This window comes from Coturnix japonica, chromosome 1 (assembly GCF_054131305.1).
Source record: "Coturnix japonica strain WE chromosome 1, WE-NBRP24, whole genome shotgun sequence".
Taxonomy (NCBI): domain Eukaryota; kingdom Metazoa; phylum Chordata; class Aves; order Galliformes; family Phasianidae; genus Coturnix; species Coturnix japonica.
In genome coordinates this window covers 66271404-66294006 of record NC_140663.1, presented here as the reverse complement: position 1 = coordinate 66294006, position 22603 = coordinate 66271404, and the positions used below count along the sequence as shown (strand labels likewise).

The 22603-nt window shown below is 38.6% G+C and overlaps 1 pseudogene; it reads left to right on the top strand.

The window, feature by feature from the left end:
- Positions 1–736: 736 nt before the first annotated feature.
- On the top strand, positions 737–22383 carry LOC146762485 (uncharacterized; annotated as a pseudogene).
- The last annotated feature ends 220 nt before the right edge of the window (positions 22384–22603 follow it).

The following is a 22603-nucleotide window of genomic DNA, read 5'->3' as shown; positions in this document are numbered from 1 at the left end:
AAGGAGTCAAGATCAGCTTAGACAGGCTATAAGATTTTTAACGATGATTTAAGGTATATATTTGAGCCTAGATCATTTGGAACACTGAATCATAAAACTGTACACTGCACAAAAAGAACGTCTATAGGGAGTGGATTTAGGAATGAGTTACTTGTGAGGGTTACAGAGAAGCTGTCTGAGCAGCCAGGGATCAGGAAAGGAAAACTAAAACCCAGATAGAATTAAATCTAGCCAGGGACTTAAGGGAGAACAAGAAGAAGACATTCTACAGGTATGTTAGTGATAAAAAGAAGGTCAGGGAGGATGTGGGCCCTCTCTGGAAGGAAACCAGAGACCTGGTCATCAGGGATGTGGATGAGGCTGAGGTGTTCAAGGACTTCTTTGCATAACTCTTGGCAAGGGATCTATCTGCACCACCCAAGTTGCAGATAGAAATGGTAAGAACTTGGAGAAGGAAGATCTGCCTAATTTAAATGAAGATCAGGTTCAAGACCATCTACAGAACCTGATGGTGCACAAGTCCATGGGATTCAATGAGATCCATTTGTGGGTTCTGAGAGACATGGTGGGTGAATTTGCAAAGCAGCTATCCATCATATTTGAAAAGCTATGGCAGTCTGCTGAAGTTCCCACTGACAGGAAAAGGGGAAACACAACCCCCATTTTCAAGAAGGGAAAAAAAGAAGATCCAGGGAACTACAGGCCAGTCAGTCTCACTTCTGTTCCTGTCAAGATCATGGAGCAGATCTTCCTGAAGGTCCTACTAAGGCACATGGAAAATAAAGACGAGGTGATTGGTGGTAACGAACATGGCTTGACCAAGAGTCAGTCACTCCTGACAAACTTGGTAGCCTTTTATAATGAAGCTACAGTGTCACTGGATAAAGTAAGAGCAATTGACACCATCTACCTGGACTTGTACAAAGCATTTGACACTGTCCCACATCACATCCTGAGAACCAAACTGAAGAAAAATGGATTTAATGGATGGGCCATTTAGTGGTTTAGGAATTGGCTGGATGGTCATAGAGTTGCAGTCAACTGGTGGAGACTAGTGATGAGTGGTGTTCCTCCAGGACTGGTGACGGGACTGGTGTTATTTAACATTTTTGTAGGCAACATGGACAGTGGGATCAAGTGCTTCCTTACCAAGTTTTCACATGACAACCAAGCTGAGCGGTGCATTTGACGTGCTAGAGTGAAGGGATGCTAACCAGAGGGACCTGGACAGGCTTGAGAGGTGGGCCCATGCCAGTCTCCTGAAGTTTAACAAGGCTAAGTGCAAGGTCCTGTACCTGAGTGGGGGTAATCCAAAGTACAGATGCAGATTAAGCTGAGCACGGCTGGAGAGCAGCCCTGAGGAGATGGATTTGAATGTGTTGGTTGATGAAAGATTCAACATGAGACAGCAGTGTCCGCTTGCAGCCCAGAAGGCCAACTGTATCCTGGGTTGCCTCAAGAAAAGTGTGACCAGTAGGTTGAGGGAGGTGATTCTGCCCCTCTACTCTGCTCTCATGAGACCCCACCTGGAGTACTGCGTCCAGTTCAGGAGCACCCAGCACAAGAAGGATGTGGAGTTGTTGGAGCAGGTCCAGAGGAGGGCCATGAAAATGATCAGAGGGATAGAGCACTTCCCCTTTGAGTGCAGGCTGAGAGAGTTGTGGCTCTTCAGCCTGGAGAAGAGAAAGCTCCAAGGAAACCTTATAGCAGCCTGAAGAGGACCTACAGGTGAACTGGAGAGGAACTTTTTAGAAGGGCAGGTAGCGACAGCATGAGGAGAAATGGCTTTAAAATGGAAGAGGGCAAATTTAAGCAAGATATTAGGAGGAAATTCTTTCCTATGAGGGTGGTGAGACACTGGGTCAAGTTGCCCAGTGAGGCTGTGAATGCACCTTTCCTAGAAGCATTCAAATCCAGGCTGGATGGGACTTTGAGAAACCTGGTTTAGAGGGAGATGTCCCTGCCTATGACAGAGGGGTTGGAACTAGATAATCTTAAGGGTCTCTTCCAACTCAAACCATCCTGTGATTCTATGATTCTATTAATCCTTGGGAAACTGGGCATCCAGAACTGTTCTACTTACTGTACTTTTTTCTCTTGTTTTGGGATTGTTGATGTAATGAAGACTTTTTATGTGAGGGCAAGTGTAAGCAGAGTGAAAAGTGTGGCAGTTGCTATCTTAAACCTTGTAATATTGAAAAGTAGAACCAAGACTGGTGCTTGTGCCACTGAAGGTCCTGAGCTGAAGGAAGTGATGCCCTGCAAGCATGTAAAGTAGAGGCTAACCTATCTGGGAACAGGAGAAATTATACACTCACAAGCCTCGTGTTTGGCTTGTGAGGCTTAACATTTCTGCTGCTCACATGGGGCCCACGGAAAAGTAGCCAGTGTTGTCTGTACATTGCTCTATATATTGATTCGTGTCTTTTCCTCAGGGGTGAAATAAGGACAGGCTTTCAGTCAGACCTTACCGTACTTCTCAGCTTTTGTGAATTTTATTTAGCCCCCCTTAGTTTTGTGGAGGGGATTTTTTTCATTGCGGTTTGAATGCTTAAGGAATGTATTCTAATGTACCATTGTAATTTCAGTTAGTTTGCCTGTCAGCCTGATTATATAAACCCCCTTGGTTTTGCCTTCTAAATGCAGGAAAGTTCATTAGACAGTGTGTAAGATTTACTCCCTCCGTTGCGTTTGTAGCCGTAGGGAGAGCAGGAGAAAAAAGCTATTGTGTGAAGGAATAACTGATTCTCAGTCAAATGTAGTGATGCGTGTCACACTGTTGGAGGCAAGCAATAGGACCCCTGGTCTAAAGCACTTGAAAATATTCGGATCCACTGCCAAGCCCCTTCTGCATCCATTGTTCATGCAGAAGCCTGCAGTGGCAGCCTCTGCATCTAAGGCTCCAGTCTCCATGGGGCAGATAGTCTAGGATATTTTTGAATATACATAACTTAATACCAGCTGGTTATCTGACTCCGTGAAGAACATCAGTCAGCTCTTGAAATGGGTTTCACTGCTGCTAGCGCTCCACTCTATCTTGTCAGTGTGATTATGCATATGTTCATATTTGACACAAGTGGGATTGTTACAGTGAGTGCTCAAGGGCCTGATAGTGTAAACATTTTTGTAGGCAGAATCAAGAAAATAGTGCAGCTTTAGCAGCTCCCTTGCATTTGTGCAGATATACATCTAACCCAGAAACAAATCACTTCCTACCCCTTTATCCCACCCCATGGTGATACAGAGAACACATGGTGATACAGAGACACACTTACAAGGATTCACTTTCTTTACAAAATGAAACAATTGCTTTTCCATTATACTGACATTTTTCTCTGTGGGAACTGCAAGGGAAAGTGCTCTGCTGAACATGTCCTGCTTTTTTGTCCTTTTAATATATGCTGTCTGAAATTAGAGAGGTATTCTATGCCTAAACATGATTAAAAACCATATAAGTTAAGTCTTTTTGAGCTGAGTGCATGTTATAAAAGCCACTGTGAGTCACAGGCAATTTTAAAGTCTCAGTTATGTGTGGTCCTTGTTTGGAGAGTATTAGGCATAAAGTTGTCAGACTGGAGCGCTAATGGGCACACTCAGTAGGTGTGATTTATGGGACTTTTTGCCTCCTGAGAATGAAGTCATGCAATGTATCAGAGTTGCCTCGAAAATGAAGCTATTAAATTTTGTCATCTTTCTTCCAAAACTGTCCTGAACGGGGGTGAGCGCAAGCATGGTGAAGAGAGAGGGTGAGAAAGAGAGGTGATTAGATTCCTTATGTTGATCAATGCTAATAACACTTTTTCTAAAGTCCTTAATTGAATTTCATTTGATGAAGCCTGGTGCCATGACTGGAGGCAAATAGCACATCTTTTACTTGCCAGATCTATTTATATATCTGTGAAGTAGATCATTGTAATGTGTACAGATGGGCAATAACTACAAAATTATTGCATAATTTTTCAAAATTTTATGATTGCCTTTCCTACTTCCTCTTAGTATAATGGTTCCACTGTACAGCCTGCAGACCATTCACTATATCTTTTGTATATTTTACCACTTCAGCAGATTTTAATTTATTGGAGACACACTAGAAGTGGTAGGTAAACAATCTACAGAACAAATCAGATTTATAAAACAAGGAAGACTTGAACCAGCATTAAGTTGCTTTGGAGATCACTTGGTAAATGCAAGTATATATGATTTTTCATCTCTCTAACTTGGCAGAAAAGGGCAGTAAGTGTGTGCGGGGAGGAAGTTAACTGAAAACCACCCACCATCAGCTTTACAGTATATAGAACAGGTCTATGATAGGATGTCTAGTGGGATAGAAAGTGTTTTTGTACAATGTGCAGGTTTAAACCTGACTCAAAGAAAGTTTCAGACATTCTATGAGGAATCCAATCCTCTTTTAAAGGAGTAAAGCAGCCTTGGTGTTGCCACCCGGGTAGTCCTGACCTATGTCTGTCATTCTGTATTGTCCCTCCTACAGTCCTATCCATTCTGTTTCCATTTCTGAAATGACAATGTGTTACATTTCTTTTTTTTCTGAGTTGTGATTATGAATAAATTAATTTATGAGAATATGTACAACCCATCATTCATTGAAGTCTAAGAGTTGATTAAATATACTGAGTATGTTCCTAAAACAACTGGCTTTAGATTTTCTAATAGCAAAGTGAAGCTGGAATTTCAACCCAGTTTATATGCATTGTCTGACACATCATCAAAGATCCTCTTCTTCACCTGAAGGCAGAGCTAAGTGCTTTTGAGTGATATGCAGGTTTCTTAGTCTGTCTTCTGAAAACTCTCAAGTCTGAAATCCTAAGAACCACTAATAAAGGTCAGTATAAATGCCAGTTTGAATTAATCAGTGAAACTTTTTTTCTGGGAGTGGCTTAGGGACTTCTGGGACTGGCCCTCAAAACTTCAGCCTAAATATCCGTAAATATATTCCATTTTGGGAGCTCTATTAGAAAACTCTCAGAGACCCCTAATTTTCAAAAGAGTCCAAGGAACTAGAGATCTTGGCTTACAGAACTTCATGCTGTATAATTAAATATATATGTTGATACCACAGTCTCATTGGGTAAAACATCCTTTCATTTATGAAAGACTTAAACACGGCACCTATGAAAGGTAAAACTGTAGAAGTATACTTTAAAGTTAAATTCCCATTCATCCTTCCTTGTTTGATCTTTATAAACAAAAATACCTGAATTAATAACTTCTGTATCCACATTGGGCAACAATGGGTTTTTGTCCGTGTTGTTTAATTTTCATTCAAAACCTGGAATGTGAAGGATCATTTCTCATTTTTTGTTCCATAATTTTGTGATATTTAATTTGTTACATAATACTGTAACAGATTTTATCTCTGATACTCACTTTGAATAAAGGACATAAGTTATGCTTTGTTCACATTTTTCCAAAGCATACGGGCTCTGACTTTGCTGGATGAATTGTCTCACCAAACTAGAACTACGTACTTAGTCCCATTTCACTTCTTAATGCTGTTGTGGACAGACTTAATACTCTCTAAAGAAAATTTATTTGCATTTTTTTCACTGTAATCAGCAGTTTCAGAAGTTGGCAGTTTCACTCAGGGGCCTCCTGTACCCTGACTGAAATCTCTCGGTCTTCTATGAAGCAAAGGAAGGTAAATACGTCTGATATAAACACCAAAAATCGCAAGGTTTCCCTTTCACATACAGAAAAGTTTCCCCCAAAAGAGGTCAAATTGTCTTAGAATCTCAGTCTCTTTGAAATGTTTACTCTTGCCTTTTCCTCGTTCTGTATTTTTTTAATGCTTCAACATAGTCAGATCTCTCACCATATAGAACTACTTTTACCTTCTTGTTCCCTGCACACGCTTTCCCACTCATCATGATGACATGTGACCACTCAACTCATAAACAGGAGTTAGGGAAACAGAGGTTAAACCACGGGCACCAAAAGTGGTTTTGAGCAGTCAAATGTGGAAAAAGTGGGATAATCCACAAACGTGTGGTTTCTTACCATCTGCCTCATGGTCTGAATGTATAATAAGCACATTCACCCAGAGTTTACAATAGAAAGGATACAATGTTTTTTTTCCTGGTAAAATACTCTGCATCTTGGCTTGGAAAGCATGTTTGCTTCCCTTCCCATGGTGAGGCTACAGGTGATGCACGCTGCTATTATGGTCAATCTTTTCAGTAAAGATTCCACACAGGCCAGGATACTGAACACACAACTTGTCTTTATCATGATGAATTGCCTGTATTCCAAACCACTTCTATCTTTTTCCTCCTGCAGCCCCATCTAGTGGCTCAGTGCCTCTGTACATCTGCCATATATCCTGCCTGCTCACATATAAGAATGAGGTATAAGTAGATGTATACACCAAAGTAAAAATGTGTATAAAAATACACGGTTTCACCTGCATGCATATACAGTATGGAGCAGAATTTGAAAGGCATTTAGAACCACTTTATTTAAGAGCCTGAGAGCTTCTACGTGCAAGAAAAATCACCTTGCCTTCTGTTGGCAGGGAGCTGAGGTAGTTCAGCCCCCAAGACACAGAAACAGATCACCTACTAGGTGTCTGGGCACAGTTCCTGCCACCAGCTGAGCCTGCTAAAAAGCCACCTGCACTACTGCCTCACAAGCTTGCCACACAAAGGAACTGACCTCACAAAGTTCATGCCAAGTAGGTGGCGAAATAGATGCAGGAACGATTAGATGTATTTCAAAAGCAGTGAAAGGTAGTATCTTATAAAATGGTGTAAGCTGTGCTAAGAGAGGAAAAGCCAGATTGCTGAAAAAGGAAGTCATCCCCTGGTTTTTGTACTTGTCTTTTCTGTAAATGTCCATCCCAAAAAATAACCGTATAAGCTTGAATGCTTTGTCAGTTGCCTCCCCAGTTAGCCCTAATTCCACCCTTCATTTCTTTCCTTACCAGTGTCAGACATGAGCCCTGTGGCACAGTTCTATTCCCTTTCACCATTTTCTTCAGGTTTTCTAAACTCTGAGTCTTTCTTCACTCTTATTCTTTCACTGATTTAGAATTTCCATTGATAACAGGCCTAAGGTGATTAAACAAAGGAAGAAGATCAGCTAGAAGGATAGGAGAATGTAGAGACAGGCCTGGTATCTAATAGGAGATATACTGTCTCCAGCAGGAGTCAAGAACAGATAATAAAACATTAATCTTATGAGGAGCTGGTAAAATATTCTCAGTACCTGTGTCCCACTTTTGGAAAACGATGCTCAGCACCTCCTTTCAAAGAGCCATCTTTCAGCTTCAGATGACTCCTCCTCCAGCTGTGACTCTAGCTAGCATACATGGTATGGGAGGCTCAGCTCCTGGAGCACAGTGAAAGGTTCAGCCAAGACACTTTAACACAGCAGCTTACTAAAAAGGAGAGTCTAACAATGCAGGATGACAAAAGCTGTGTGAGACACCTTAAATGGGTAAAGCAACTTCAGAGAAATGATAAACCAAAAAATTTTCCAGAAGTGCAGAGCTGACTTTAAGGTCAGGCTTATTTATGAAATCTCTCTCCACAGATGTTAGCAACAGACCAGAACCACAGCTGTAATTAACCACAGAGGCTGCTGTCTTTCAAGTGTTGCTCCAAAGAGTGTGGGACATGGGACACAGTGCCATATTTATGGTACAGCCCAGGTAACAACTTCTGCTGGTCCCTCTTATGTCAAGAGGGGGACCCTCTACATGGTTTCCAGACCTAACCTTCAAATTCTCACATCCTCTCACCACACTTCTTGAAGCAACCACATCTTTTCACACTACAAAGGTCTAACAGGACAAGAGCTAGTGAGATTAGACCTGGAGGTTTGGCTCACAGGTCTGCTGCTGTCAGACTTAATGCAGGATACTTCACCTTCCTTGTCATAGTCTCCCACCTGAAAAAAAGGTAGTTAATAATATTTAACTACCTCATGGTATTAAATTCCAGTTTAATTAATGGTTCGCAGAGCACTTTGAAGTGCTCACTTGAAATAGGCAAACAGTAATTAACATCACATATTTATTTAGCAATCTTTCCTTACCAGGCACAATCTGCCTAAAATTTCCCTTTCAATATCTGTTTGCACTGCTCTAGGAAAAACAAGGTGGTTCAGCCAGTATGTTTTCTGTGGGAAGGCTTTTTACTGCATGAATCAGATAGCTGAAACTTGAATACAAGGGGCAGGCAGGCTTCTGAATAGGAGAGAGAGATGAACAGATACACAAATGTTCATGCTCCCACAGAAGCACATGTATTGTGCCACTCAGCCTGAACAACACAATGACAAGGCTGATTTTCACTTCTAAGTATGTCCAAAGCCAGTCCCTCTGGTGCTAATAAGTGTGGGTGAATGTGAACACCAAGATAATTTGTCCAGGAAAAGTCCCAGATCCCGCTAGTCATTATAGCAAGTTGTATTCTGTTTATGGAATGGCTGTGACACAAGTGATGCAAGGTGAAATGCAGCCCTCCAACAGCCAATGAAATATTACACAAGTAAACAGCCTATCTGGGAGTCTTTGAGGGATCCTGATTACTAGATGTACCTGCAGAGCTGGAAAGAAGGCTGAGAATTTAGTGCGGCTTGAATAATGACCAAATTATTTCCAGGGAAAAAAAAAAAAAAAAAAAGATGTGTACTTTTGGATTGAACTGAACAAAATAAATTTAGGTCAAAACTTTGAGTTTTCTGTGGGGAAATCATAGTCACTTAGTCCAGATTGACCCATGTCTTCAAAATGCCCTTCTGTTGCTCTTTTTTCACTTCCTTCTGCCCAAGGTGAGACTGGTCTTTCCTAAAACCTCCCCCTGTTGTTAAAAGTGAGAAGGGGGTGGTTCAAAGTATCAAACATGGAAGATTCCTCTTAAAGCGTATTGTGAAAACCCTCCTCCTAACGGGGAAAAAGGGTATAGGATAAATTGTAAACTTGTTTCAGTGGTGTTCTGGGATCAGGAGCTCAACATGGTCAGGCCATGGAGAACAGAAAATAAGAAAACACACCTGGTGAACCCCCTCTGATGATAATGTTAGGTAACTTTTGAAGACAACATGTCATTAGGAGTTGGACTTGATGAACTTTGTGGGCCCCTTCCAACTAGGATATTTTGTGATTCTATAATTGAAGAAAATCACATACTGAAATATTTTCACAAAGGTTTTTGGATAAACTAGATCTTTTTAATGATAGTTTTTGTTTGCTTATGTCAGCATTTCTAACCTGAAACTTTCATAAAATGTGAGTCAGAACCCTCAAAATAAGAAAATTAGTTTCAAAGTCATGGCATTTCTAGAATAAATAAGTAAATAAATATTCAGTTTTTACCTCCCAATGACCTTCTGATATTCAAGGTTTTAGATCTCCTTTTCAAGCCTTCTTCTGTAATCAGTCAGGTTGGAAAGCTGTTTGTTTTTCTTTCAGAGAAAACAGAGATCATAGAATAACCACATGTTTTTGTCAGCTGAAATTGCAAGAGCACTAAATGAAGAGAGACTCAAAACAAAATCAATAGAACTGTCAAAACTATAGCATCTTCCTTTCACATTCTGCAATAAAGCTCTCACAGCCCCCTTTGATCCAGAACCCCAGACCTGGGTGAGAGCTCACTGGGGCTGGGTTGTCTGGGTAACGGGATGCAGGAATGTGGGGTGGGAGGGAAGCCCATGCTCCAGGCCCACCACCCAGGCTGCTGACCTCTGCAGAAAGTACATGTGCCCACCTTCCCCCACAGCACTTCTAGGAGCAGCTTTAACAAGACTTAAGATGCTGCCTGCACAGTGATCTGAATAATAATCTGAATGAGGCTGGAACAGATTTCAAGTTGTCATTGAATTCAAAAACAATCCAAGCAGTACGATCAGTCTTGTCCCTTTCTTTGGCTGAAGCTGACCACAATACAGAAGTGCCCTCTAATGCTGTTCATGAAAAAGAAAGCCTGCGTGCTCAAGCACAGCTTCTGATAGCTGCAGGTGTATTTTTCTTGGGAAGCTAAATTTCTAGAGAAACAAAAGTTTTGGTTAGTTTTATTTGGCTAGACAAAAATGCCATCCTAGAGGAAGACTTTATTTAGAAACTTTATTTTTCCTGTTAACATAGATATTTAGTTGAAAAAAGTTAAAAGGTTCAAAAGTTTATTGGAGACTTTATTGTATTAAAAGAAAAAAGTATGCTATAGTTTTAAATGATTTTATGTGATACTAAGATGTCTAAAGTAAGAATTTATAGGTTCAGTGCAAAAGGAAAAGAGGGTTACTATCTGTTAAACAAAAACCTTGCACTGCTTGAATGAGCTATGTAACATGGAACTCCACCAATGATTTTTATTTCTTAGTGGAACAAGACCTTATGACTTTGGTTGCTGAAGTTTCCTTGCTATAATGGAGAATTACTCTTCACCGCTGGGAAGATTCTTCTTCAAACAAAGCCAGTAATATTCGGCAAGCCACAAGATCAGCTACTAGGTGTCAGCTGGCACTTGTAACTAGGAAATGAAAATAGTACACAGTCTTCAGACATGTCCTGCAGGCAGTGATGGTTTTGGTGTGACAGATACGAAATGGTCACTACGAAATGAAATATTAATCTTTTTTCTACACAGCCATAATTCACAAAATAAAACTGCTGTGTGCAGCACCTTTTAATATCATATTAAAAATAGGAATCAACTACCATATGTAATATATCACATTCTAAGTACTTTAGCTTTAGGAAAACTACAGCAGATGTTTTGCTAATGGAGATAATGAAAAGGCAAAAATGGAGTTTCCTAATATCTTAGAAAAGCAAAAAAGACACAAAGGAAGGACCTTTTAAAAACATGGAACTGACTTAACAAGAAAGCTTGAAAGAAAGAAATGAGAACATAACACAGGATAATTAGAAAAGTCCTCCAAATAAGGCCAGCTACTTGGGTGGAACTGTTTGTTGCATGTGCCTTATGGAACAACTGGGAATAGCACAGAGGTTTCCTTTACCATATTTGAACTTGTTTCCTCTGGCCTCCAAATGATCGGATCTAGAAGCAAGTTCACAGTGCAGGGAATACCAAAAAAATTTGTTAGAATATCCAAAACTAAATATGAGTAGAAATGTAGCAAGGGCTTCAAATGACCGTTTTGGAGAGCATGGAGTAAGGACTTCTGGCAGAACATATCTGTGCCTCCTTCTTTGATCACAGAAAGCAAATGTATGTGTGCAAGGGAAGCAACTTGCTTGTGACTTGTATAGGTCCCAGAGCCCACAGTTCATGCAGGGAGCCTCAAATTTCAGAGGGCAGCTGGGAGATATTACTGTGGGTGGCTTCTTAGTTTTGTATTTCATCACAGTATCCTCAGACACTTCAAACAGATACAGCCAGATTAGATAACCCCATTGCAATTCCTGCTGTATAACAGGTGAAACAATAAAAAAGTATTAAGTCAGGAACTTTTATCTGTATTGAGAGATTTTTAATAAATTACAAATAAATATATCTGCTTGAGTCTTTTGAATTCTACCCACTTGTGTTTAGCTATGTGTTTTTAGTGGCAACACAATCTCTGTGAGCTGTAGACCCAACAAAATCATGAGCTATTTTTATAAAAATAAAAATAATCTGAGCTGGGATTTAAAGTAAGGTGTGGTAGAACTGCGAGGGTGAAAAGTTTGACTGTGTATCAATAGGCAGTGGGGAGCTCTTGGCAATTTCTTTACTTTCTCTTCAGCAAACATAAGATTTTCACAGAGAACATGATGCCACATTTCTGCAACTTCCTGTTTCAGACCTAGTTTATGCGTTCCCAGCAAGAAACCAAAAGCTTCCATATGCTGCCTCTTGTCTTCTGAACAAACTTTTTCTTTCAGGAACTCTGGCAAAAGTGGACAGAATGACACAGAATTTTACATTTGAAATTGAAGTGTTGCCCAAGTATTAGGTTTAACACTTTGTGGTAGAGGGTCTGGGAGAATATTTCCCAAGTACCTTCTGTGCTGCCTGAAGCACAAGCTGGAGGAGACGTGTACTCTCAGGAAGGCAAGAAAAAGTTGAAAAGCCATGGGAGATGGAAGGGAAGGTTGCTAAAGAAATGGGAAAAGGTGAAAGCTTTGGAGATGGGGCATATAGTATAGGACAAGGAATGGGAGACAGGAAAAATCCAGACAACTTATCCATCCAAAAAAAAATAAATAGAAAAAAAAAATCAGTAATGAAAAACTAAACAAAAAAGCAGTGTCAAAGTGTAGATAAACACTTTTATTGTCTGTTTTCACTAAACTTTGGATGAGTGGAGAAATGAATGCTGTAAAAACTGTATTGAAGAAAATGGATTTATCAAGATGGACTGCTTTGCTTATGGTAATTTATGAACAAGCTTAATGTTCATGACTCCTGCTCTGTCTCCTTAAATACTGCATTAGTGCAAAAATCTTTCTGCAAATATGTATATTCAGTAAAAACATAGATTTTGATATTTTGTTTCCTTGCGGTCTATCTTCTCTCTCCTCTTTTATACCCTGTGTCATATTTGTGAAGAGTAAGACTCATACCTCTGCAAGGCAAAAGTACAAAACAGGAAGAGTGATTGATAGATGATATTTTATGAGCAAAAAGTATATTTAAATGTTAATTTCCTTGTTATTATCATGGGGAAAAGTCTAATTATTGTGAAGCATTTCTAATAAGTACTATGTTTTTCTGTTGGCTTTTGTGCTTCAGTGAAATCCAATGCTGTTGATTAAAATGCTTTGGTTATTTTTTGATGAACTGGGCATCATTACAGCTTTAAGGGGAAAAAAAAAAAAAAAAAAGAAAAGAAAAAAAAAAGGAAAAAAAAAATGATAGTAGTTCCAGACAGCTATTTGTCCTGAATTCCCTGTAGCAGATTCTTTTTCTCTAGTCAGGAAACTCTAACAACTCTAGGTGAATGGGCCAAAGGAAAGCAGTGGTTTTGTACACTTCCCTAACATTCATGTGGCTTGGGCCAGCCTAGAGGCTTGGAAGTCTTGCTTGGGGACTCTGAAACTTGTATTTTCAAAATACTCGATAGACATTTTGGATAGATGACAACCACCTCTTTTCCCTAAAGTCCTTCATTCTAAGTTTTCCATTAATGTTTATTTTTTCCAGTCATCTCATCCCAAAGATGGGTTGGAGGTTTTCATTCAGTTCTAAATCTGTGGGTTTTTTTTTTTTAATTTAGATTCTTTCTGAAATCCATCCTCTTATCTCCCTATACATGATTAAAATTGATGACAAAGTCCATGCCGTTCAAACCGTGTAGTTCCAATCATCCTGTCTGATATTATTACTTCCCCTCACAGTAGTCAGGGTTGGTTTTTTTTTGTTTTTGTTTTTGTTTTTGTTTTTGTTTTTGTTTTTGTTTTTTATCTTACTTTCAGCTTTCTTCGTGTCTTTTATGTCTAAATGAGATCTTCATCTCCTTTTTCATCCTCCTGTGGCGAACAGGTGCTAACACCTTCAAATCTGCAGTGAAACAGCAAGATTCCTACAGTGGAAGGGAAGGTTCAGGACTAGTAGGGCAGTTTAAAATAAACAGAAAGTCTTGGGTACTCTTATTTAATATAGCTGAATTATGTTCCATCTCTCTATTCTATGATTTTTTTTTCCCAGGTTCTCTACTTGCTCCCTCTTTCCAGCAAGAAAAGTTTCTTGTGTCTGAACTTTAGATTTACAGAAAATATATTTTGGAGCTGTTTTTTAAATGTTTTAAGCCTACTTCTTCAGGCTTTTCTAAGTTTTGAGGTTTGTTTGTTTGTTTGTTTGTTTGTTTTGTGGATATGCTATGTTTAGTTTTACTATTTTTAATTTCAAGCAGCCATGATGGCCTGTGGAGAACTGCTGTCAATTTTGCTTAAGATTACCACAAGAACACAAAGTGCTAAAGACTGAGACTGTAAGTGAATCTTCCATGAATCCCAGACTGCAGAAGGGCTGAAATGTTTGGTTTTTTTCTACTCTTTTATTAATCTGATTATTCAGTAGGGCACTACATTTTTTAGGTAACTGTCTCCTCCATGAAACCCATGTCCATTGTGCATTCTTTAAAGGTACTTTTGAAGTCAGAACAGTAATAATAATGAAAACCAAATAAAAAATGTTAACACACCAAAATCATTAGTCTGGCTCCATCACATTGCTTTACTCATCTGGACCACCAAATATTATCTGGCACTGTGTAGCTGATGTGTCCCATGTTTTGCATTCATCTGGGCACAAAAGTTTGTAGAGGTCTCCACTTTTGCTGAATACATTAATCCCTGAAAGGCCAAAGAGTAACATAAAATTGAGGGAGACAAAGGATTGTCTTAATTATCTTCTCACAAAACTTACATTTGTATTGTCAAGTGGAGAACATTTCTAAAATTTATTCTAACAGAGATGCATGTGAGTGTTTAAGCTACTTGTGACATCTGTTGAAAATAAAGGTTTATTTTGGCTGAAATGCCTGTATTAGTAGATGCAGATCCTTCTTTGAACTAGATCTTAGTTCATAGCCTTGTGCTGCTATGGGATTAATTTTTAGAATTTCTATTTGTTTTTAATATGAAAAAAGTACTTGCGGCTGATATTTTAAGGTCTTTGTGTTCTTCAAATAGGCAAGCCACAGAAAAGTGATAGGAAGGTTAGAAAGGCCTGAAAACAACAGTAATTTTAGATGACACTGACTATAATTTTCTTTTTTCTATTTGAAGAACAATTATGCTAATCCTGCACAAGTTACTGGTAGTCTTGCCATGAACTGGAGTTTCTTGTGTTTATTGTTGCCAGACTGTGTCTTTGTTCACTTGTTTGTGGACATGTTTGAGTTCACTGTATCCTGCTAGAAAACACGGCTGTGACAGACATGTAATCAGTTTCCACATTGCTGTCTCTTGCTGTGACTCTTCTTTCCTAGGATATTCTTTGGGCAGATGGATCATTCTTCACCTGGCTTTGTCCAGGAGGCAAAATGAATGATTGCAGACACAGGGATAGACAGAGAAATACCTCATTTAGCTGTTGATTCCTGCTGCTTAGTTTTGTTTGAAGGTATCTGCTTCCAATGGTTAAATAGCATAGCAAGAAGAATTGGGGGCTAGCAAATGGATTAGTACAGCAGGGGACAGGATCAATGTAGAGGAATTGATTGGTAGAATCCAGATTGGCCAGGTTTTGGTGATGTTGAGTGACTCAAAAAAGATGTTCCAGCCACTCACTCCATCCGGTACTTTCCTGACTACCTCTGCAGCTTCTTTCACTTTATACTGTAGCTCTTTGTCTTCTCTATGATTCTGCTATGTGTTGCACACAAATCTGTAAAGCAAGAAAGGGTCCCCAAAGGAAGCTGTCATTTAGCACGTCAACAGTGAAAGAACCAAGACTAAAAGACAACACAGCCAAATGCAGTCCAGCAGTAAATGTAACCCAACAAGAAGTCTTCCTGCTTCCCTTCCATCCTTCCAAATATCCAGTGCACATCAACGAATTAAAAATAAATAAATAAATAAATAAAAATTAAAAAAATCTGGAAAGCCCTGAGAATGCAATTGTTTATTGGGAAAACAGATGGCTAATAAAGGTCTCAAAGCTACTGTTTTCTCAGCACTTGAACTGACATGAATAACTAGCATAGAAAAAAAACTTGCTCCCCTTCCCTACACAGAAAGAGGCAATTTTTTTTCTGGGCAGATGAGGTGGTCAATAAAAGATGTTTCTATGATTTTAGTGCATACATAATTGTCCTGGTTTCAGAGTTGATTTTCTTTGTAGTGTCTGGTGTGATGCCATGTTTTGGTGGCATGTTTTTTGAACAACCACTGTTGATAACACAACAATGTTTCAGTCGATGCTGCAGTTCAGAGCCAAGGACTTTTCAGTTTCCCAGTTTCTTGTACTGTCCTGCCAGCAAGTGGGCTGGGTGGGGACACAAGGAGTTGAGGAAGGACAGAACCAGGACTGCTGACCTAAAAAAACATCTATAAAACTGAGGGGAGCTGGCTGGGGGGCAACTTCTGCTAAAAGACTGTCTGGGCATGGGTCTGGGGTGGTGAGCAATTGCATTGTATCACTTGCTTTGAAAAAATATATAAATATTTCCATGGAAACTACAAAAGTTACAAAGAGCACAATAACACTATTTGGTAGAGCAAATTCTCAGCTACAAAATACTGTCTTTCAACATAGTCAGCGCCATTAGTTATGCACTTTCACCAGTAAGGAACAGCAGTCTGCATGCCACAAACATGAAAATCTTCATGGCTGTTCAGAATATGATTCATTTTTTGTGTTCCTGTTACCACTGCTGAAATATCACCAGCTACCTTCTCACTGTGCTAACTGTTTAGTCTCCATAATCATTTAGCAAGTGTTGATGAATGTCAATGGAAGCAACTTCTTTCACATGGAGGAATTCAATGACATAACTTTTCTTCATATACACTTCCATGTCAGACTCTGTTTTGTTTGCATGCCACTCTGCTATCATCTGTTATACAGCAACAAATGGCATATAGGTGGGAAGGTTCAACTCCTACTGCCATACCACCAGCATCCACCTTATATTGGTCTTAGGCCAGCACAACAAAATAGGATGCAATACTTTCAGAGCAGCCCTTATGTATATATGTATATATTTATATGTAATTACTATTATTACAATTATTATTCTCATCCTTTACTCTCTTAGTAATTTTTTTTCCCAATCCATGCATTCAACTTACTTTCCAATTCTGTCCTGCACACTAATGGGAGGAATGGCAAATGAGAGAATTATTATGTAGTTCTTAGCTGTCTACTGGATTGTACTGCAACAAACTTTAGATTGCTTTCTTTTTTCTGTGATTCAAATGAAAAATGTCAAAGTAGTTTGTTTTACATCCTTGATGATGTCTTCAGATCTGACAAACCAGCTAAATATATGTCATCATATGGCCTCCAAGGCAAACTCCAACACATTGTACTTTACTGCTAACATTAATGCCCAGGAATGTTACTAAGAGAATCAGTAAATGCATTTGAGTGCTCATTCTTTTGACTGAAGTATAATATTTCAAGTACTAAGCATAATTTATAGACTCTTTTTATCAAAGTGAGTAGTGTGTTCCCATTGTAACTGTAGTTTTTCTAACTAGATTTCACTCATTTTTTAAAAAAGAGAGTTTGTTCTGAGTATTCTGAACTAGTATTCTGTAGTGTGGGTAGTCACACTGAGCTCAGTTCTCTAATACTGATAAATAAATAGAAAGAAGCCTTTGAAAATTTGATGGTTTTCTCTATGTTTATGCCAATGTATCTGATAATAAAAACTGACCTATCCAGAAATGTATTACTGCTGCAGTTCATCATCTAGATTGGACAAAGTGACTTCAGAAGTTATGCAACGCAGAGCACTGCAGAATCCCTCAAAAAACAAGGTGACATGTAAAAGACCAGGAGATCAAGAATTAAGGTTTTTACCACTTAATTTACTGCTGGTTTCCCACCCAAAGATTAATTATCATCAGAGCCAACAAAGGCAACTGAGTGTTCCAGTGAATAAGTATCCTTCTGAAAAAGTACATCTATCATCTTTGAGTCTTGTAGTCACCCTTAAGGAGAACCTTGCTTCTTCTGGTTCCTGAGATACTGTGAACAAGATTTCTAGTCTGTAGTAGCTTCTAACTGAGATAAATCAGTTCTATTGAGAACTTCTATTGAGATAAATAAGTTTCTTCTCCCAGGTAAACTCTCACAGCCACCCTATTGCTTAGAAATAGACTGGACAGTGAAGCAAGACTTCCATACTATAGCAGAAGAAACCTTTTCAGCTTTAAATCTTATCTGAAATACTACTTAGACTGATCAAAAGCTGCTGACAGTCTGAATACTGGCTTGCCTGGTTTCTGTGAAATTAATTAGCAACTTCCAGCCGGTTCCCTCCAAACAGATACAGTTTCTTTCTACCCACTCTCATGGAAGGCTCTGACTAGAGAAATCAGAAGAATGACTAAACTTCTTATTTAAAACCACCTCCTGGGATGTGTGTAGCACGGCCATAATGTGAGTATTAGGCTCAGCTGTGACAAAGCTGTTTTTGTCTTTACAGGACAAATTTGCTTAAGAGACTGAAATAGTAAAAAGATTTTTTGTGGAGGATGGTGAGAGGAGGGGAACACACACTAGATATTTAAGATGCTCACTTTGAAGTGCAAAAACTAAAACTGGGCCTGCTAGTGGCCTGCCTAGATCACATCTATTGTGTAGACTGGTGGAGCCATTTATCACTCTTGATTTTGCATCTTTTGTCAATAACATATTAATATAAAACTTCAGTTAAAAAACAAACAAACACCAAAGGAAACCAGGTATTAGTGAAAAACAAGGTTCTTTGTTATTCATAGTAGAGACAGGAAAAGTAAAGTACTCTAGGGAAGTTTGGGGTTTAGTGGGAAAGATGGGTTATATTTTGCTGCTTTAGATTCTTGGCTGCCCTTCTGCCCACAAATTACTTGTAGATGGGAAGTGTCAGAGAGTCTGGAATGGCAGAGTGGTGTCCTACTTTGCTTTGTATTTATGTATAAACATGTAAAATAATATATCTTCCATGGTATTTTTTCTCACTGAGATAACAAATATTTAAGGTTATCAAATAGGCTAAATAGTGTCATCTCAGACATCATGGTAGTTCATAATTTTTAAAACCAAACACCAAACAACTAGTGAACTTACAGTTTATGTTTTTATTCTCACTCCTGAAAGCCTGAATCATTTCAGTTGCATCTGGAAACAAGGATAGCCAACAACAACAGATCACTCCTAGTGTGAGACCATTTTATGTCCTCTTTTGGGATGCATCAAAGGTTGATGACCATGTTACGACCCTTTCCACATCCCTTCTTGAGAGCATAACATTTTTACCAATAGTCATCCATCAAGGTTTTAAAAAATATGAATCATAGAATTACATTTTAAATATTTAAGCACTTTCCATGCTACTAAATAGCTTGATTCCTAAGCAACTGCTAGTGACCTGGACACCTTAAAAATCACATGATTGGCAGTTAGGCATTTGGTATATGCAGAACTCTTCATTGTTAGGTTTCTTCTCTTCGAAAACCAGTGGCCTTACCCCTGCCTTCTGTTTTCCTTATACAGTGAAAATCTTAATTTTTTTAACTGTGTATTTAATAGTAGTGGTACAGGAATACTTCTTTAAGAACGCTGTTAAAAGTAACAAACAGTCATGCATTATTTCAACATTACAGGAGATGCAGAGTTTATGTTCTTATGATAATAAGACAATGTGCAGCTCTCTTATTTACTTTTCAAAGTGTACCTACAGCTTATCCAGTGACACATCCAATATATTTTGAAGGAAAATGAGTTGAAACTTAGGATCAGAAACATTTTACTGAACCACTGGAGTTTGTTCCATTCCTTTCTCAAGCACATGCAAGTATCGACAGTTAACAACAAAGATTTAAAGATATAGCTTAAAAAATCACTGAAATATTTGCTTCAATGGCTTTAGAATTTATTTGATGCTTTCACACTTTCTGGTTCTGGAGAATTGGGTGGGAGGGTTTACTGGAATAAACTTTCTCAGCAGGGTAGAGTCAAATTAAGTGTAGCTACCCTGGAAAATGCTCCGATTGTCTTCTTCAAAGTAGATGTGACTGAAGAATAAGGCAGTGATGAAGGGGTGTAACGCACACCTTGTTAAAAAAAGTAGGTATATTTCTTTAGCATTCTTTGTCCCCTGTTGTGAGTTAGAAATGAGTGCATGTCTACAAAATTAAATAATTGCAATTTAAATTTACTTTATTTTTTGACAAAAATGTCACATTCAAGAAAAAGAAACACCTTCTAAGAATATTTTTTGAATTGTCAAAGAGCATTTCTTTCATCTCAGCACAGGAAACTGGCTGAAAGTATTTACAAAATTAACTTACATTGATACTATACAAGCTTCTTCAGATTTATTCATAGTTAGCAACATAGCACTTATGCTCCTAAAGCTGATTGGTGAAAATACAAATCTACGGTGATATTCGTATGGAGTTGTTTAATAGCTAAGTCCACTCACTGACAGACCTACTGGTTGAAACAAATATCTATGTTTCCATGTCTTATTAGAAGACATTGAAAACAACAACAAACAATAAGAAATTCCATACTGAAAAACTAAACAACCAGTTACTTCCTTATGATTTCTGTATTTCAGTGCAATCTCTAAATATGACTAAGTTCTTGTGATATCTTAGTTCCAAAACTTTAACTCCTTAACAATGCATGGAGTCATTCAAAGGTTTTTTGATGCTTTTTTATGACTTGTTTTGACAATTACCAAACACTGAAACATTTTTATTTTTTTTTTAAATAGATATACTTGACACAATTTTTAAATCCTTGTCCCTATGTATGGAAAATTGATAATCATAGCCTGAACCTCTGATTAATCAGCTGAGATGAGTGTTGGGTCAGCTGTGGGAGCACAGGTGAGAGTAATTTAGAGTCAAGCTCCACCCCTTCTAGAACTCATTTAAGGGCTGATCACCACTGAAGCAGCATCTCTCAGAGATTGTTCCCCAGTGAAGGTTGTCCCAGCTTTTCTAGCCAAAGCATTGCTATTGGTGAGTTTCCCTTTACAAATAACCTTTTGAATTTTCTTTGTTACCATCTGCATATTATTAAACCTTACATCCCTATCATATGTACTTTCTTTGACTGTGGGGACATTTGCTTTAAGATTTGCTTCTTAAATGCATTCTGAGTTTGTAATGACATTAATCTTGGGTTATTTCAGTAAAGCGATCAAGTTTTGAAAGAGCAGTGGAACTGGAAAGAGAGTTATCCTCATCTTCAGTTCAACTACAGAACGAAATATCAAGTCCGTATATGAACATATATAATATCCTTGAACCTCAGTAAAGTCCTTAAAATATTATAGTATACTGTAGCCGGAGAATAAATACAGCACCGGGCAGGGAATCAATTCCTTGTTTGGGGTATACTGTGGAAAACTATGGTACATTCTATTATTTTCTGTAGTAGTTCACACAGACAAGTGTGTGGGAAGATGTTACCATGAGCAAGTCACCAAAGAGCTGATCAGACTCTTTGATAGACTTTATCACTGTGAAACCCTGGAAGACCAGAGTGTGAGACAAAGAGGAAACAGTGTCTTTTTGCCTCCAAGGGTAGACAGGAAGTTCTTTTGATATGTGTTGTTAATCCTGTTACTTTTAAGAAACTTTTCATCCTTTATCACTGTTGTTTGGTAGAAGCTAGGACCAATTAACTGAGTACAGGAACTGTTAGAAGAACAGGAATGTCTTGCCTGTAAGTGAATGGTATTTAAAATATATGTTAAACACAATAAAGGTAACTATTTTGAAGCTACAAGAAACCAAGAGAGCTCTCTAACTTGACTGAGCACAGGCAAGAGAAGTCAATGTCTTTAGGAAAATTCTTGGATAGTTTATTATTTGACTGATTAAGTAATTTATTTTTTTTTTAGTTTTTCCTAATCTACTTCAATCTCTTCCTCTGTTCTACTTCACTCTCCAGTTTTCGAAATAGCCTACTGGACCACCTTCTAAGCAAAAGCCTATCTCTGATTAAAATGCAGCAATCATTGTCAAGATCACTTCAGAACAGAAAGTCCTGTGAAGTATTCCAGGCTACTGTTGTCTAGTTCATCTTGTTTGCTTAGAAAGTGGTGCAAACACTTACAAGCTTTTCATCAGGTGTAATCAGGAGGAAAATAACAATTCTGAGTAGGTATATAAAGTCATCCAGTCATTTTCACACTAGACTGACTTGTCCTGGTCTGTAAAATCCATGTATAAGCATAAACAAGCTACAGACTTACTAACACTCTAGTCTAAAAGCTTTATCTAAAGAAAACATAGTTTTCTTCTTTCAGAATGGCTTTGTTTTTCCCTGTTCCTTACAAAATATGAATTTCAGAGGAGATGAAGACATTACAAGGTAAGCCTTTGACCTAAAACACCCTCTCTAGAAGACATCTGGTCCCCCAGATCTTAGGTGCAGAATTCACAGAATTTGATTTTTATTTACTTGTTTATTTGTGAGTTTTGTTGTGTGTTTTCTTTTGTTTTCTACAAACTTCAAGTCAAACTTCTAGAGTCAGCTGTATGGGAAATTGGTAATCACAGCCTGAACCTTGAGTATTGTGTTCAGTTTTCAAGTACTGTGTTCAGTTTTGGGCCCCTCACTGCAAGAAAGACATTGAGGCCCTGGACCACATTCAGAGGAGGGCTACGAAGCTGGTGAGGGGTCTGGAGCACAGGCCTTATGAGGAGTGGCTGAGGGAGCTAGGATTGTTCAGCCTAGAGAAGAGGAGGCTCAGGGGAGACCTTATTGCTCTCTATAACTTCCTGAAGGGATGTTGTAGTGAGCTGGGGGTTGGCCTCTTCTCTCGTGTAGACAGTGATAGAACTAGCGGGAATGGTTCCAAGCTGCGGCAGGGGAGATTCAGGCTGGACATTAGGAAATATTACTTCTCGGAAAGGGTAGTCAGGCGCTGGAATGCACTGCCCAGGGAGGTGGTGGAGTCACCGACCATGGGAGTGTTCAAGAAACATTTGGATGTTGTGTTGAGGGATATAATTTAA